Source organism: Idiotropiscis lumnitzeri, unplaced genomic scaffold, assembly GCF_059441095.1.
Source record: "Idiotropiscis lumnitzeri isolate Australia: NSW breed Sydney's pygmy pipehorse unplaced genomic scaffold, RoL_Ilum_1.0 HiC_scaffold_65, whole genome shotgun sequence".
NCBI classification, from domain to species: domain Eukaryota; kingdom Metazoa; phylum Chordata; class Actinopteri; order Syngnathiformes; family Syngnathidae; genus Idiotropiscis; species Idiotropiscis lumnitzeri.
In genome coordinates, this window is record NW_028283603.1 from 748513 (window position 1) to 767711 (window position 19199).

The following is a 19199-nucleotide window of genomic DNA, read 5'->3' on the forward strand; positions in this document are numbered from 1 at the left end:
TTATATTTGCTCGGATGAGTGTTTAGGCCTTGAGCATGTCACAATACGAAAGTCTTTCGCCTTCTTCAGAGTGTCACATGATGCTGTCTTGTGACCCGTCTTTATCAGCTGATGTTCCATGAGGGCGTGACTTACCTGTCACAAGAATGAAGGCAAGTCACGCCCCCCGCTGTCCGTTCACTCCGCCAAGATGCTGGTCCAGGTGGTAGAGAGGATGAAGGCTCCCTTGTCTCTGTTCATGGTTTTTATGCCTCGCTTGCAGATCTCAATGGCCTCTCTGATCCAGCGCTGTTGTTTGTTCTCTTCTGTGCGGATGACCCTGCCCTTCGCCCGGTCCATGATGTGGTTTTCCCTTTTGCAGTGGTCAGTGATTGCTGATTTGTAATGTTCATGTTGTGCTTGTTCTTTTACTGCTCTGATTTTTTCATTTTTTTGACAGGTAAGTCACACCCTCATGGAACATCAGCTCAAGACACCATCATGCGACACTCTGAAGAAGGCGAAAGACTCGCCGAAACATGTCAGGTAAAAAATTAACCTAAAACATAATTGTCTGCTTTTAATGAATCAGTCAAATATCAATAATAAGAAGACAAAATGAACCTAATACAAATAAATGAATGCTTAATAACTCCCCTGCACATGCTCCTAAAAATCCAAACCTTCACCTGTAAATAAAACGTCCCGACCTGAAGACATCTTAATGTTATTATTTTGTTATACACACAGTGCCGCCAAGTGGAATCAAAAATTTGTTTTTATTTTAATTTTCACGTACTGCACGGTGCCCTTTTGACGAATCCGACTGAAAATGAGTCAGAAAAGATTCAAGACAATGATCTTACTCTCTGCCGAATTTTGTGACGTTTTGGCAAAAGGCGTGGCTATTAAGGTGCTGAAAAGTCCGATTGTACTCTGTGGCAACAAAAGCTCCGGCAACATGACTCAGATGATCCTATCTTCTCGAAGTTGTACACATTTGAGGATACTTCAGCCCTGAAGACATCTACCAACTTATTTTACATCGTAGTAGTAGCGCCACCAACTGGTAAAAGCTAATACAAGTTATTTTCTTGGATGTTTTTCTCCGTGCAACTCAACAAGGTCGCCCTCATATATGCTCGGATGACTGTTTCGGCCATGAGGATGTCACAATACGAAATTCGTCCTTTTTCATGAAAAGTTGTGGGAGTGGCATTGCACTGTTCGGCAATAAAACAAAGCTGATTATGAGGTTCTAAATATGAACGACAACTTGTAAAACTTTACACACACATCAGGCCGAGCAAATTTATCAATATTTTATACGTTAGTTGTGCAGCTTTTTTTAAATGGCTCGCCATGGCCCTCGAGAAATGTTAAAAAAAGCAGCTCTGGTTGAGTGTTTCACCTCGCTTTTTGTAAATTTTATGGAGTACAGTGAACCCTCGGTTATCGCGGTTAACGGGGACCGAGACCACCCGCGAAAACTGAAAATCCGCGAAGTAGCGGCGCACCTTCAAAAATGCTTAAAAAAAATAAACAGGTCACTGCTCGGGCCCTAATAATAATAATAATAATAATTTCCACAAAAACAATGGGGACCTCGTAGCGGTCGCTGCTCGGGCCCTAATAATAATTTCTACAAAAACAATAGGGACCTCGCCGCGGTCGCTGCTCGGGCCCCAATAATAATTTCTACACAAAGTCCATTGTGGTGACCCGCCCCCTTTTAAGTAAATTCAAAATGGCCGACTTCCTGTAAAACCTAGCTCATTGCTCCAAGAGTCTTTTTTGTAGGTCTTGGTCTTATACATACAGTGAACCCTCGCTACTTGGCGGTTCACCTTTCGCGGGTTCAGTGCTTCGCGGGTCTAAAAAATATTCGGGGGCATTGTAGTTTCGCCGAGCGGCACGACGGGGCGCTGGAGCGGTTAGACGGCCGGCGTGCGCCAAAGAAGAGCGTGGGCGAAGAGGAGAGTGGACGAAGAAGAGCACGTTCCCCCGGACACGATCGGTGGCGACGTTTCGCGCGGTTCGGACAGTACCAGAGCTCCGGCCGGCGTGCGTGGCAGTTAAGCCGTAGAGGAGCACCTTCCCCGGGCACGGGCGGTGCCAAGCGGCCCCTAAGTTTAACCGAATGGAAGCTCCGGAGGAGGAGGGCATGCTCGCGTCACAGTAAGCCGAAAAGGAGCACCTTCCCCGGGCACGGGCGGTTCCAAGCGTCCCCTAAGTTTAACCGAATGGAAGCTCCGGAGGAGGAGGGCATGCTCGCGTCACAGTAAGCCGAAGAGGAGCACCTTCCCCGGCCACGGGCGGTTCCAAGCGGCCCCTAAGTTTAACCGAATGGAAGCTCCGGAGGAGGAGGGCATGCTCGCGTCACAGTAAGCCGAAGAGGAGCACCTTCCCCGGGCACGGGCGGTGCCAAGCGGCCCCTAAGTTTAACCGAATGGAAGCTCCGGGGGAGGAGGGTGGGCGTGTGTCACAGTTAAGCCGAATTGGAGCACCTCTTCCGCCCGGGAACGAGCGGAGCGCGAAGCTGTCAGTTATGAATGAATAAATAAATAAAGAAAGAAAGAATGGCACCTTTCATTTCACAGGGCACACCAGACGGCGTACCAGCAGGTAAAAGTCTGAGTAATTAAATAAATACAAAAAGAATGGCTGGGGAATAAAAAAATAATACGTTTTAATAATAATTTGGTTTTTTTGTTATAACATCAATTTCACTCTCTCTCTCTCTCCCCGTATATATATATTTATATATTTATTATATATATTGTATTTTTTTTTAAGCATTTTTGAAGGTGCGCCGCTACTTCGCGGATTTTCAGTTTTCGCGGGTGGTCTCGGTCCCCATTAACCGCGATAACCGAGGGTTCACTGTACTCCATAAAATTTACAAAAAGCGAGGTGAAACACTCAACCAGGGCTGCTTTTTTTAACATTTCTCGAGGGCCATGGCGAGCCATTTCAAAATAGCTGCACAACTAACGTATAAAATATTGATAAATTTGCTCTGCCTGATGTGTGTGTAAAGTTTCACGAGTTGTCGTTCATATTTAGAACCTCATAATCAGCGTTGTTTTATTGCCGAACAGTGCAATGCCACTCCCACAACTTTTCACGAAAAAGGATGAATTTCGTATTGTGACATCCTCATGGCCGAAACAGTCATCCGAGCATATATGAGGGCGACCTTGTTGAGTTGCACGGAGAAAAACATCCAAAAAAATAACTTGTATTAGCTTTTACCAGTTGGTGGCGCTACTACTACGATGAAAAATAAGTTGGTGGATGTCTTCAGGGCTGAAGTATCCTCAAATGTGTACAACTTCGAGAAGATAGTATCATCTGAGTAATGTTGCCGGAGCTTTTGTTGCCACAGAGTACAATCGGACTTTTCAGCACCGTAATAGCCACGCCTTTTGCCAAAACGTCACAAAATTCGGCAGAGAGTAAGTGAGTCTTTTCTGACTAATTTTCAGTCGGATTCGTCAAAAGGGCACCGTGCAGTACGTGAAAATTAAAATAAAAACAAATTTTTGATTCCACTTGGCGGCGCTGTGTGTATAACAAAATAATAACATTAAGATGTCTTCAGGTCGGGACGTTTTATTTACAGGTGAAGGTTTGGATTTTTAGGAGCATGTCCAGGGGAGTTATTAAGCATTCATTTATTTGTATTAGGTTCATTTTGTCTTCTTATTATTGATATTTGACTGATTCATTAAAAGCAGACAATTATGTTTTAGGTTAATTTTTTACCTGACATGTTTCGGCGAGTCTTTCGCCTTCTTCAGAGTGTCGCATGATGGTGTCTTGAGACCCGTCTTTATCAGCTGATGTTCCATGAGGGTGTGACTTACCTGTCAAAAAAATTAAAAAATCAGAGCAGTAAAAGAACAAGCACAACATGAACATTACAAATCAGCAATCACTGACCACTGCAAAAGGGAAAACCACATCATGGACTGGGAGAAGGGCAGGGTCATCCGCACCGGAGAGAACAAACTACAGCGCTGGATCAAAGAAGCAATTGAGATCTGCAAGCGAGGCATAAAAACCATGAACAGAGACAAGGGAGCCTTCATCCTCTCTACCACCTGGAGCAGCATCTTGGCGGAGTGAACGGACAGCGGGGGGCGTGACTTGCCTTCATTCTTGTGACAGGTAAGGCACGCCTTCATGGAACATCAGCTGATTAAGACTGGTCACAAGACACCATCACAGGGTTCGAAGTTAACTTTAAAAACTGCTTCCCCATAGGGCAAGTGCCACTAAAATTTGCCTTGCCCGAGTGGCCAAATTACTTGCCCAACTTGGGCAAGTGACAATTCTTTTTCTCTTGCCCTGAGTGACTTTTTGTATGACAAAGTGTATAATTACAAATTGCATGAATTTTTTGTTCGGACAGTTCCCGCCTAGAAAGAATTAAAAATACGTTACAATCATAAGTGTTGCTTATATAAAAATGTATCATGTATTAACACATTAATTAGGTGTCTGCTGACCCAGGATTATGTTATTGTTATGTTATGTTATATATCAAAGAGAATGTGGAATGACACTGAACGATGGAAGGTGGAAGGATGTGGAAAGATCGTGAATGACATTGAATGATTTGGAATGACACTGAAAGATTTTGAATAATACTGAATGACACTGAATGAAGTAAAACTCTCTGGGAACGGGCCAATTCAAGATAGCTGCCGCACTGTGGGGGAGGCTTTGGTACCAAATTTGGAAAGAGACCCAAACGGTTGGGTCCATTTTATATCAGTGTGGGGGTGAAACGTTGGTCTCTGCGGAGCTGTCTGAATATTGGAGAAGTGAGAAGACAAAGTAAAACAGAACAATTAAAATCACTCTTCAAATACATATTGTTTGGTAAGCAGAGCATGATTTACAGCTCACCATTTTATTGCATGCACCAAGCATGTTATACATTTTTCTGTCCACGGGATGGCGTAGTCAAGAAAAATGAAGCATCTCGAAGCCCATTCGTGTGTGAAGTATTTCCCTGCAGGGCTTGGCTGCTTTATGGGGCTTCATTTTGCCATCACTAGTTTTAGATAGTTTTAATTTTTGAAAGAGCATTTTCATTTTACAGTGAACCCTCGCTACTTCGCGGTTCACCTTTCGCGGGTTCAGTGCTTCGCGGGTCTAAAAAATATTCGGGGGCATTGTAGTTTCGCCGAGCGGCACGACGGGGCGCTGGAGCTGTAAGACGGCCGGCATGCGCCGAAGAAGAGCGTGGGCGAAGAGGAGAGTGGACGAAGAAGAGCACGTTCCCCCGGGCACGATTTGGGGCGACGTTTCGCGCGGTTCGGACCGTACCAGAGCTCCGGCCAGCGTGCGTGGCAGTTAAGCCGAAGAGGAACAACTTCCGCCCGGGCACTAGCGGGGCGACATTTCGCTCTGTTCGGGAGCGTACGAGAGCTCCGGAGGAGGCCGGCCGGCGTGCGTGGCAGTTAAGCCGAAGAGGAGCACCTTCCCCGGGCACGGGCGGTGTCAAGCGGCCCCTAAGTTTAACCGAATGGAAGCTCCGGAGGAGGAGGGCATGCTCGCGTCACAGTTAAGCCGAAGAGAAGCACCTTCCCCGGGCACGGGCGGGGCGAAATGAAACCGAGTTCAACCGAACGGAGACACGCTTCGGGGGAGCAGGTGCATGACAATTAAGCCGAAGAGGAGCACCTCTTCCGCCCGAGCACGAGCGGAGCGCGAGGCTGTCAGTTATGAATGAATAAATGAATAAAAAAAATAAATGAAGAATGCCACCTTTCATACAAAAAGAAGTAATTGAATAAATACAAAAATAATGGCTGGGGAATAAAAAAATAATAAGTTTTAATAATAATTTTTTTTTTTTTGTTATAGCATGAATTTCACTCTCTCTCTCTCTACCCGTGTATATATATATATATATACATATATATATATATATATACATATTTATTATTATTTTTTTTTTAAGCATTTTTGAAGGTGCACCACTACTTCGCACTTTTTTTTTTTAAGCATTTTTGAAGGTGCGCCGCTACTTCGCGGATTTTCAGTTTTCGCGGGTGGTCTCGGTCCCCATTAACCGCGATAACCGAGGGTTCACTGTATTTTTTTCATTATCGAATTTTATTTTTTTCTATTCAAGTTTTGAGTTCATTTTCGTTTACTAAAATAACCTTGGGCTGCAACTACTATCACAGCAACGGCTCATTATATTTTGGCTGCTAAATATGCCAATTTGTCAGAGAGAAGACCGTGACAAAGAATGGCCCAATCGCAATAAACACTCTACACCATACGTTCCTCGTTGACGTGTACATGGGGTGTTGCAGAGCACAGGTTCCAAGCGTACCGATATTGCAAAATTGGGACAATGCGTGTGACGACACCAACTTCCGCCTCCTATGTCATCGAGCTTGGCGGCACGTTATCATTATGTATTTATTTGTAACAATTTTGACGTTGAGAGTGATATTAAAACTTAAGTAATGTGGTAGTTAAGAAAAAACCCTGGCTTGGGACCCACCGGAACAAGCTATAGCTTCATTTGTACTATTTGAGGCGCTCTCACAATCTGCGGCGCATGCACACAAGGTCGCTAAGTACGCTAGCTGCACTCGGACAAAACACGTAGGTGACTTTAAAAGAGTGACCGAAATTGCACACATGCAACTGTTTATCATAATGTCATAATTTGATATGTACATTTGAAGAGAATTTTTTTCAGCATGGGCACAAGAATTCCACCGAACATCGCCAGTTCAATGGGATTTTGGTTAAGTCCGCAAATAATTGTGGACAATATACTTTGGCTGCGCGCTCGAATAATTTTACTCGTATATACTTCAATGAGGGTGTAGTGTGGGTATCGGGATCTTTAACACGCCCTAACACGAAGCTGACTCTCCAACCGCCACAGCCTTTTAATGACGAAATTATAAAATAAACAAAAACACTGTTCAACAACATAAAATAAAATAAAAAATCACATCATACTTACATTTATAAACTTTAATCCTCAAGAACATTATTCTCAGGTTGACCGAAAGACGAGGACACGGGAGCGCCTCGGGCATGTTCTTCTTCCTTGTGTAGGCGAATGACGTTTTAAGGTGCTTGTCCGCCACCTGCTGTGCTGAACTATGTATTAAATAAGAAAAGCAAATTGTTGAATGTTTTTTCCCCAATGAAGACTGAATTGTAAAATACCCGGAAATGGCTTTTCTGTTTTATTGTGCATTTAAAAAAAATTCAGATTGTCCTTTTTTGTTGAGATAATTGTTGAATATTGAAATTGCACATGTAACTGGTAATTTAGTTTTAGATATTATTTGAACCAGTGGAGGGCCATGCATTTCACACCTGGGCCTTCAATGAAGTCCTACTTAGTCCTACTTGAATAAATCCCCCTCATAATACCATAATTTATGACACCACGGGTGGACAAACAATATACAGAAAAGCACTTAGACAGCACTGACCGAGTGTTGGACGATATAGCTTCTCTTGAAAGGTCCGTGTTGAAAATGGCCTCGCAAGTGAATCTTCAATTTCTAAAGATAAAGATGTCTTTTAATTGTCCAATAACGGGGACATTTGCAGTGTTACAGCAGCAAAGATATACATCACACAGTGGCACCGACGTAATGTAGCCGTTAATGTATAACATTGGCAGCAGGCATTCATAAAAAGCATGCAAATATACACAGTATATACGTATATACACAGATCCCCATGTATATACACACTTACAGCCCACAACATATACAAGTGTAAGGAAACACTCCTAATGCCTGTCTATGGTTCAGAGGGGAAATAAATAAAAATGCTGCAATGATAAAAAAAAATACTGAATGATTGAAAATACTGCAATGATAAAAATACTGCAAGAATAAAAGTACTGTACCCAGCCAACATGTCCAACTGGGCCCCAAATGGGGTAAATGCGGGATTCCTGGGTACCAAGTGGGAATGGGCTAGAAGTGGGCAATGGTACAGGGTTCCATGTGGGCGCCATCTGGGATTGGTGGGCATGGGCTTAAACTGGGCAAATGTTGTGGGTGCAATACGGGTTGTGTATGGGCTAAGTGGGCATGGGTTAGAACTGGTAAAGATAAAGATAAAGATGTCCTTTATTAGTCCCACAATGGGGAAATTTGAGGTGTTACAGCAGCAAAGATATAGCTCACACAGAGTCGGCGGCGTAATGTAGCCGTTAATGTATAACATTAGCAGCAGACATTCATAAAAAGCATGCAAATATACACAGTATAAACGTATCTAAGTGTAAGGAAACACTCCTAATGTCTGTCCATTATACAGAGGGGAAAATGCTGTAATGATAAAAACTACTGAATCTACTACTGAAACCATTTATAGGTCCTATTTGGGTTATGTGTGGGCTAAGTGGGCATGGGTTAGAACTGGTCAACCATGTGAGGGTCTCATATGGGCTGTATATGGGCCAAGTGGGCATGGGTTAGAGCTGGTCAACCATGTCTGGGTCCTATTTGGGTTATGTGTGGGCTAAGTGGGCATGGGTTAGAAGTGGTCACCATTTATCGGTCCTGTTTGGGTTATGTGTGGGATAAGTGGGCATAGGTTAGAGCTGGTCAACCATGTCTGGGTCCTGTATGGGTTATAGATGAGCTAAGCGGGCATGGGTTTGAAAATTTGTTCTGGAGCCTTTTTGATATTTAATGCATGCTATGCTAATAGTAACCACCCTGAAGACTATTCTCAGTAGAACTATTCAATGGATGCCAAAACGATAGAGACATGGCCATGGAGCCTATGCTGCGAGATTGTGAAAGGACTAAAATAAGTGTAGGATTTTTGAGGACCAGAAGTCAGCTTTTATTAGGTTTGACATTGATTTAACTTATGGAACAATGCAAATTATGGTCGGGTTGTTGTTGGACTTTTTCCGCTTTTGACTAAGGGACGGGTGTTTTTATTTTCTGGGACTCTTTAGAACAAGCGGCACGGTGGCGGACTGGTTAGCAAGTCCGCATCACAGTACAGAAGTGCAAGGTTCTCCCTGTGCCTGCTAGGGTTTTCGCCGGTTTCCTCCCACTTTCCAAAAACATCCATGATAGGTTGATTGGTCACTGGTCCAAGGTCTGAGTGTGAGAGCGGATGGTTGCTTGTCTCTGTGTGCCCTGCGATTGACTGGCAACCAGTTCAGGGTGTACCCTGTCGACTGCCCGAAGACAGCTGGGATAGGCTCCAGCACTCCCGGGGACCCTTGTGAGGACAAGAAGCAGTACAGAGGATTGATTGATTTATTAAAATTAAAATTAAATTCATGTATTTATCTATGCTAAATTTAACAAGGCTGGACGTTATATTTTGTGAATTTACATGTACCCCCAACTGTGACTTAATAACCCTTAAGGGACAAGATAACATTTTATAATATACCAGACAGCTAAGATTGTCATCTATGAACTATTTGACAAGGCAGGTCCAGCATTGTCAGCCACATCCAACAGTCAACACAGTTACTTTTTTTTAAATAAACAAAATCAACATTATTAATTAATGTTATTTTATTAATTCTGTATGCTGTGAAAGATCTTTATTCAAAGTATATTTGAAGTTATTTCTACCTTATTGCTTGATTTTTGTAGATTCAAGTTGGAGTTGTCAAAATTACAGATTCTTTTGAAGGCAGCATATTCAAACTGTGAGAAAAGGAGCGAATGCAAGCTACGCGGTCTTTGAGGTGCGGCAGAAGAGCTGAAAGCACGGTGAGTCCCGAACGATAATTGAATTAATTAATTAATCTTGGGTAAATGTCTGGCTCTCATTTTTTAGACTTACTTTACAATGTGTTTTGTAATTTTTCAAGGTTGCCTGTGTTGGAAAACTGCTTGGTGCGTTAGCTAAAACACAGTATGCTAAAATGATAAGTGACGAGAACACAGAGGGTATATCAACAACGTACGTACTCGAATTATTTTGGGGAAAACTTAAGTACATTATAATCACCCTTTTAATAATACTGATAAGCGTTGTGTGTTTTATTTATTTTTATGAGGACCTTTACAACGAGCTACATATTGTTAGCATTGGGCCTACGACGCTAAACACAGTGTCCCTCGATCTCTCTCCAAAATTCTCCAAAAGACTTAAGCTTTCACTCAAATTAATACAATCTACTCCACTAGCTCATTTAAGGCTTTTTTGTGATGTGTTTGATTTGGGTAAGTAAAGCAAAACATATTAACTGTTGAATGTTGCCTGTTATTTAAATAATAGAAATTCAAGATGAAAGTTGAACAGATATTGAAATGCTAGATTGGCTCATTCAGAATCATGCCACAATGTGCTTTGTATGTTTTGTGTGTGGGTTTATCAAGCTCTAATTCAATGCAGTGTCCAAAACGAGCGCGCATAATTGTTGGATGAATGTTGGTTAATAGAGTCAGATAATAGTTAAAATTCCAACAGTTGAACAGATGTTGAAATGCTAGATTGGCTCATTCAGAATCATGCCACAATGTGCTTTGTATGTTTTGTGTGTAGGCTTATCAAGCTCTAATTCAATGCAGTGTTGAGCTGCATTTGAGAGGAACTACGTAAGTAACTAATGTGGAAAAATTGTGACTTCTTTGTGTACTTTTATTTTGAATATTCAAATTTTGTGGGTAAAGGTTAGAGAAAATAAGTTAAAAATGAGAGCTGTACAGGTATTTAAGTTTTTGGTTTGTAAAATACCCGAATGTGGGTTTCAGCAGGTGAGGCAATGATTGGACAGAGCAAAAGCTATGCTCCAAAATAGAAGTGATTACACCTTCACTAGACTAACCTGCAGCTAATTACATAATTATAAAATTAACACTTTAACCTGGCTTCCCCATCACAGATGTATTCTTTTAAATGCAAAGCTCTTTGTTCTAGCTTTTGTTGTTAAATGACATTCATGCCCAAGTGTCTATGCATCCATTGCAGGGATGTTTTCTCAAGTGACGAGTCTGAAGCCTGTGATGACGAAGTACCATCTACACCTCCCCATGGATTGTCACAGAGAAAAAGCTTCCTAACCAAGAGAGGCGCTGCAGAAGGTCCTTGAGTACGTCCAACATGTTGAGTCTGTGAGTCTACTGCAGGATCTAATGCAGGTATGAAAATGATGAAATTTTAATGTATTATCTTCAAAATTATAAATAATTATTTAATTTCTTGAAATATAAAATTAGGTACCCTAAACCCAAGTAGGAACCCCAGTCCCAGTACATTCCTGATTCTGGAGCTACAGAGATCAAACCATCCTACTGTATCACTAAATAGCCCCACCTCTAAAACCCTGATTCGGAAGGCCGAGTTGAAAGACTTCAGAGTTCAAGATGGTCAACTGCAACTATGATAAGCCGAATGTGTTCACCCCAAGTCGGAAACTGAGAAAAAGACTCAATTTTCACATGATTTCAGTCCCTTCTATATTTAAAAGAATGTATTGGGGCTCTAAAAATGTGAAATATTTTTACAAGTATTTCTTTTACTACTCATAGGCAGTTTCATAATAATAGTACAATTTGGCATCGTGTATTGTTTTTTGGTTCCATTCAAAATGCACAAGACGTATAGACATATTTTGTTTGTGGATCGCTGCAGCATCACACGAGCGCACAGAGACAAACGTGGCAGCAACTTAAAACAATTAAAATATCGAATCGAAATCGGGAACTGAAAATCAAAAATCGAATCGGGGCTTGAGTGAATCGTTACCTCCCTAATCATAATCATTTTGGTAGAATGTTGGGCTCTTGCCCTTTGAGTGTATATGGCGTTACCGAAGCTGTTCACTTAATCGACAATTCCTTTCCTGTGACGTTTATCATAACCAGTTTAACTGCCAAAATATTTTTAAGTGTGTGATGATTATCTGGATCGAGTGACACCCATGTTATAATGGTTGCAGGTATTGGTGGATTGGACGATAGTGTCAGAACAATGATGGCGTTCATCATGACAAATCCTCTGTCTCTGAAGTACAATCTCTTTGGACATCGTAGCAAGAACAAGCGCCGAGACCTGCCTTTTTCTGATGTTCTATACGGTAATATATTTTTTTTTTAAGGGATTGTGGTGTGAAGACATTTCAGCATGTCCCATAAGGTTTCACAATCATTAAATAGCTTTACTAAGTTGGCTTCTTGTCTTTTTTGTTTTAGGAGCACTGAAAAGGAATGGAGCCACAAAGGACATCAACGAGAAGGACACAGGCAACCCTGTCCAAGTGGTTCATGGGAGCTTGTGATCAAGGTGGGAATAGGGCAGTTCGAGCTCGGAGATCTCAAGGCAACTGTCAGGTTTAAAACGTCCTGACGCCATTTTTAGACTGAAGGTGGCATAAATCCAGACCAAACCAGTTAGAGTTTTGTTTTTGACCATTCGCGAATGGGAGAGGAAGTCAGGAGGTGAAGCAGGCGTCTTGCCAGTTCAATCTCGCGCACTCTCTCTCACTCTCTACCACCCGTTCGGTCTTTTATCAGCAACCTAAGCAGACAATGGAGGTCTGTCTGAAATTCTAGCAGGCAGGCAGGAAGCAATCAACCACAGTAGTCAGTCAGGAATTCGAAACTAAAGTGTGTGCGTGTGTTCCAGTTGTGCGCGTGTGTGCTAAAGCAATAATGTGAGTGTCTGTGTGTGTGCGCAATTATAACTGATACAAATAGTGTATAAAAACATGATTAGAAATACACAAACTATTTACATATCCTCATCCCATCTCACATTCACCCGTTTGTGGGTTTAAATCATGTCCTTACGGCTTTAAGACAGATCATCATAATGAAATCATACAACAGTGTGGTCATCCGTGGAGGGGCGAAAACCCTCAGTAGGGACAAAATTCCCCTCCTCCCTTCCGGCGTGGAACGAGATTCTCATGGTATGTTGGTCACTTGGGAATAAAACATAAAAAAACTTCAATATACCTAGTGAAAAATAACAAAACTGTCTCCACGCAGAGTTTGTCTCCACGCAGAGCTTGTCTCTGCGGCGACTTGATGGAGGCCCTTGCCTCGTTGTAGGAGGGGACAGCCGTCTTTACCTCCCGGATCTTCGTGTGTGGTGTATGTGTGTGCATGTGTGGGGGCAGGGGCAAAAGGGTCCATGTGTTATTTAGGTTTCAGTGTCCAGTTCGAGTTTGTCATTGTCCAGTTCGAATTCGTCATTCTCAACATCAATCAGGTTGTAATGGTACATTTGGGCAACAAACATGCAGTTAATAATCATCTTTGTCATAAGAATAATGCAACATGAACAGACTACACATAACAAAAATGAAAACCATAATTATCCCGATATATTGTCTTTCAAATTCTTCGTAGTGGTCATAACATCAATAATTGTTTCATTTTATTAAAAATGTAAATGCAGTAATGTTCTCCAATCAAGGCTAAAATTCTTTATGTACGTCATTAATTTCCAAACAATATCTAATCTTTTTGTTCTGTGGCTTCAACATTCGTATCTGTGGCTGGTTGTGCGGTTCCGATGTGCGTGTGGTCCGATATTGTGACTCAGGTGGGCTCCTGTTCGAGGGATTCGCGTTGCTCGGCCTTTAGCTGGAAACCGGAGAAGCTTGTACTGCAACTGGTGGATCCAGCTGCCACGCCCCGCGACCTTTGCTGCCGTCGGGGTCACTGCAATCATCTGGCGAGGGCCATCTCAGCATTCACTTGTCCCAACGAAGTCGTTTCAGCACCTTGAAGAAGAGTTGGTCTCCCACACGGACGTGATTTCTCTGTGGATCAGAACACACTGACCAGTAATTGCGTCTTTTTTTTTTTTTTCTTTTTGGTCAAAACATGTTTCCCATGTGGACTGGGACTGATGTGCCAGTCGCTGGTGGTTCTGATGAACCTGAGAGTCGATAGGGGATAGTGTCCTAACTTCGGCTGGCACTATCCTCATTGTTGTGATTGAAACACAGTCTGGTCATTGTCTCCTTTTTTTCCCTCATTGTCTTGATAAGTCTGCCCTTAACAGTCCCATTAGTGCGTTCCACAAGTCCTGCAGACTGTATGCACAATGACGCTTTGAGTCAATTTTGCAACAACTGTCCCACTTGTTACAACATCATTCACAAAATGCATAATTTTCACTTCAAATCACTTCTTGAAATTCCAAATGTCAGGATAATTTGTGTTAGGTTGAAGATGTATTTTATCCCATATTTTACTCTATTAGTATTGCAAAAGAATTGTTCCACAGCGTGACCCATGTTTGACCATATGGATGAGAAGACTTCACAGAGAAGCGGATGCCTGAAGACTGGATCAACGTCTGCAACATCAAAGGAGGTGTGCTGAGACACACCTCTGAAACAAAAGGACTGAGACTTTAGTACCAGAGCACTAAAAGGGCATATCTGCCTTTTCAATCAGTGGATGACTGCCATTGATGTCTGTCTTTCCTCTTGTGTCTGAGATGTTTACATGTTCCTGCTGGTGCTCCCCCCTTCATCCCTTAGTGCAAATACATTGTATTGTTAGGGACTTCCCTAATAAAATAGAGGGCTCGGCGGAGTGTGCTCCAGAACGAATTTGGAGATGTAACTGAGCACACCTCCGTTCGTTCTCCTCGCGAGTAAAAGATCAACTCTTGTCTTCCTTCCATTCATTTAGCCTATGTTCAGTGAATGCTTAGGTGATTGAACCTGACAATTTGATTACACAACACTTTTTCCAACTGTTTTAGCATCAACATATGTTGTCGGAAACAACTTAATCCATTTTGAAAACATATGAATTACAACCAAACAATATTGCATCTCAAACAAATAACACTGTCTAAAAAAAAGTTTTTTGTTGAAAAGTCTGTATGTGGGAACAATTTCATATCATACTACCCCTCTCTTGACACATAGTTATGCTCTTGTGTCACTCTTATTACTTTTCCAATCAATGAATTAGGCAGCCAGGATTTGCCATCTGCCAATTTGCTGATCCTGTCCTCAGCAATGTTTGCACCTTTGTTCTCCCAATGTGTGCGTTCAATTACTGGTACCTTTTTCCCTGGCGTGGGATCAAATTGTCAAGTTGATTTTCTGCGTGTGTGTGCGTGTGGGGGTGTGTTCATTTTCCCTTTTAGCTGCGCTGTGTCGATATAAAGGCGAGGCAGTTTCCAATTGTAATTGTGTCATTTTCTGTTAAGTGAATTTTGCGTTCACAAATAACTATTTTAGACGTGCTTTATGCACAACTTTTCTTTTCCTGTTGTGGTTTTTAAAGCCCAATGTCGACAGAACGCATGAACATTTATCTTGACTGTCAGTCCACATTGTAACCATACAACTCATACAAGATGGGAAACCCCAAATTTTAATTAGCTCACACCCGCCTACGCTCTTCCTGCTTATCCTAACAATCTCTTATCCGTTGGTATCACAATGTTAGTACTCCCATCGCATAAAAGTCAGTTTGATTTCAGGCTGCGACCTTGGTTCTCAAACACTTTTACTTCTTATCAGTCTGGAATGCGCACCTGGTCTGTGTTACAAGTCTGAGTTCCTCCAGTCGGGAGGAAGGTCAAGTCGCGGTTTGGTGATAATTTGGACGGCTCCACAGTCGTGTGGCGCCTCCTAGATGATGCGGGGAAAAAATGACGCTGGGCTGAAATGCACCGCAACTTATCAGTATAATGTGTCCCTGTGACAATTAGGCCGGCGTGCAATGTGAATGTGGTGGGAAAAGAATGTAATTTTTTGATTCCTTAAAGCAGCAGTGAAAGCTCTTAATCACACTCTAAGTGGTTCTCTGCCACGAAATCCAAATTGTTGTGACTAAATATGCAAATGAATTCATTTTGCCCTGGTTCCTGCAGTAACCCAGGCTAATGAAGTCATTTTTTGCAGTCACTGTTTTGCTCAAATGGCTTATAATAATTTGGTAGTGCGTTAAGATGCTTTGTCGATACAATCTTGTAGTGTATCTTCACAAGTTCCAACATACACAACCCATTCCATGGCCATGACGATACTGTTTTAAAGATTACCAAGGCTTGTTGGACCTTTCTCTGCCACATAAATTACAGCCCTGAGAGGCACTGGGCCTCAACTTTATCTATGAAGGGTCAGGGATTTAATGGGGGTCACCGAGGCGTCCCAAGGAAAGTTTTTACAGAAAAGTGGTCTGGCAATATCTTTTCTCTTTCTTATCACTGACAATGCGCCCCTTTAAAGTTTTGACGTTTGTTTGAATTCGCCCGTGCTTATTAATTCTATTGAAGTCCAATTTTGCCAGTGTATCACGGCCTAATGAGTAAAACGCATGTTGATGTAGAACTCCTTCTACACACACTTTTATGTTTGACTTTTTACGTCACGTGATCCTCCATTGCTACCACATCTCGTCCTGAAAAGTTAATGTTTTGTAACAAGACTTACTGCTTCCTCCTTTCTTTCTTTTCTTTTTCCTTCCTTCTGCCCAACACGTTCATGCTTTCTGTGCATAATTTAGAATTTTCTTTTCCATTTTACAAGTTGGCCAATTTAAATTAGGTTGTTTTATTTGAAAAGCCTGTAATTCTCTTTTTTTTCCCCTTTTCACCTAATCACAAATTTCTTATCACAAAAATGAACATGTTAATTCTATTTTATTTCCTATTTTTCCAATCTTGTGACTCATTTCACTTCAACCAGTTCTACCTTAAAGTGGACAAGTACACATCAATGTTTTTTGTAGTTTCTATTTTCTTCTCTGCTTTAATGAAAATTATAGCCCTTCTAGCCAAATTTTTCCTGTGTCATTTCTATCTCTGCATTTCATTCCATTTCTGGCCTACCTTAATACTAAAACAAAAATGCTCTTTCAAAAATTAAAACTATCTAAAACTAGTGATGGCAAAATGAAGCCCCATAAAGCAGCCAAGCCCTGCAGGGAAATACTTCACACACGAATGGGCTTCGAGATGCTTCATTTTTCTTGACTACGCCATCCCATGGACAGAAAAATGTATAACATGCTTGGTGCATGCAATAAAATGGTGAGCTGTAAATCATGCTCTGCCCACCAAACAATATGTATTTGAAGAGTGATTTTAATTGTTCTGTTTTACTTTGTCTTCTAACTTCTCCAATATTCAGACAGCTCCGCCGAGACCAACGTTTCACCCCCACACTGATATAAAATGGACCCAACCGTTTGGGTCTCTTTCCAAATTTGGTACCAAAGCCTCCCCCACAGTGCGGCAGCTATCTTGAATTGGCCCGTTCCCAGAAAGTTTTACTTCATTCAGTGTCATTCAGTATTATTCAAAATCTTTCAGTGTCATTCCAAATCATTCAATGTCATTCACAATCTTTCCACATCCTTCCACCTTCCATCGTTCAGTGTCATTCCACATTCTCTTTCATATATAACATAACATAACAATAACATAATCCTGGGTCAGCAGACACCTAATTAATGTGTTAATACATGATACATTTTTCTATAAGCAACCCTTATGATTGTAACGTATTTTTAATTCTTTCTAGGCGGGAACTGTCCGAACAAAAAATTCATGCAATTTGTAATTAGACACTTTGTCATACAAAAAGTCACTCAGGGCAAGAGAAAAAAAATTGTCACTTGCCCAAGTTGGGCAAGTAATTTGGCCACTCGGGCAAGGCAAATTTTAGTGGCACTTGCCCTATGGGCAAGCAGTTTTTAAAGTTAACTTCGAACCCTGTGATGGTGTCTTGTGACCTGTCTTTATCAGCTGATGTTCCATGAAGGCGTGCCTTACCTGTCACAAGAATGAAGGCAAGTCACGCCCCCCGCTGTCCATTCACTCCGCCAAGACGCTGCTCCAGGTGGTAGAGAGGATGAAGGCTCCCTTGTCTCTGTTCATGGTTTTTATGCCTCGCTTGCAGATCTCAATGGCCTCTCTGATCCAGCGCTGTAGTTTGTTCTCTTCTGTGCGGATGACCCTGCCCTTCTCCCGGTCCATGATGTGGTTTTCCCTTTTGCAGTGGTCAGTGATTGCTGATTTGTAATGTTCATGTTGTGCTTGTTCTTTTACTGCTCTGATTTTTTAATTTTTTTGACAGGTAAGTCACACCCTCATGGAACATCAGCTGATAAAGACTGGTCTCAAGACACCATCATGCGACACTCTGAAGAAGGCGAAAGACTCGCTGAAACATGTCAGGTAAAAAATTAACCTAAAACATAAATGTCTGCTTTTAATGAATCAGTCAAATATCAATAATAAGAAGACAAAATGAACCTAATACAAATAAATGAATGCTTAATAACTCCCCTGCACATGCTCCTAAAAATCCAAACCTTCACCTGTAAATAAAACGTCCCGACCTGAAGACATCTTAATGTTATTATTTTGTTTTACACACAGCGCCGCCAAGTGGAATCAAAAATTTGTTTTTATTTAAATTTTCACGTACTGCACGGTGCCCTTCTGACGAATCCGACTGAAAATTAGTCAGAAAAGACTCAAGACAATGATCTTACTCTCTGCCGAATTTTGTGACGTTTTGGCAAAAGGCGTGGCTATTACGGTGCTGAAAAGTCCGATTGTACTTTGTGACAACAAAAGCTCCGGCAACATGACTCAGATGATCCTATCTTCTCGAAGTTGTACACATTTGAGGATACTTCAGCCCTGAAGACTTCTACCAACTTATTTTTCATCGTAGTAGTAGCGCCACCAACTGGTAAAAGCTAATACAAGTTATTTTCTTGGATGTTTTTCTCCGTGCAACTCAACAAGGTCGCCCTCATATATGCTCGGATTACTGTTTCGGCCATGAGGATGTCACAATACGAAATTCGTCCTTTTTCGTGAAAGGTTGTGGGAGTGGCATTGCACTGTTCGGCAATAAAACAACGCTGATTATGAGGTTGTAAATATGAACGACAACTCGTGAAACTTTACACACACATCAGGCCGAGCAAATTTATCAATATTTTATACGTTAGTTGTGCAGCTTTTTTGAAATGGCTCGCCATGGCCCTCGAGAAATGTTCAAAAAAGCAACCCTGGTTGAGTGTTTCACCTCGCCTTTTGTAAATTTTATGGAGTACAGTGAACCCTCGGTTATCGCGGTTAATGGGGACCGAGACCACCCGCGAAAACTGAAAATCCGCGAAGTAGCGGCACACCTTCAAAAATGCTTAAAAAAAATACAATATATATAATAAATATATAAATATATATATATATATATATATATATATATATATATATATATATACGGG

The 19199-nt window shown here is 41.7% G+C and overlaps 1 long non-coding RNA gene across 1 annotated transcript; it reads left to right on the top strand.

The window, feature by feature from the left end:
• The first annotated feature begins 10544 nt into the window (after positions 1 to 10544).
• Positions 10545 to 17956, top strand: LOC148315658 (uncharacterized). Its single transcript, XR_015840711.1, has 5 exons — positions 10545 to 10568; positions 10942 to 11111; positions 11912 to 12049; positions 12165 to 12255; positions 17855 to 17956. It is a non-coding gene; the product is annotated as an uncharacterized LOC148315658 (long non-coding RNA).
• Positions 17957 to 19199: the final 1243 nt, after the last annotated feature.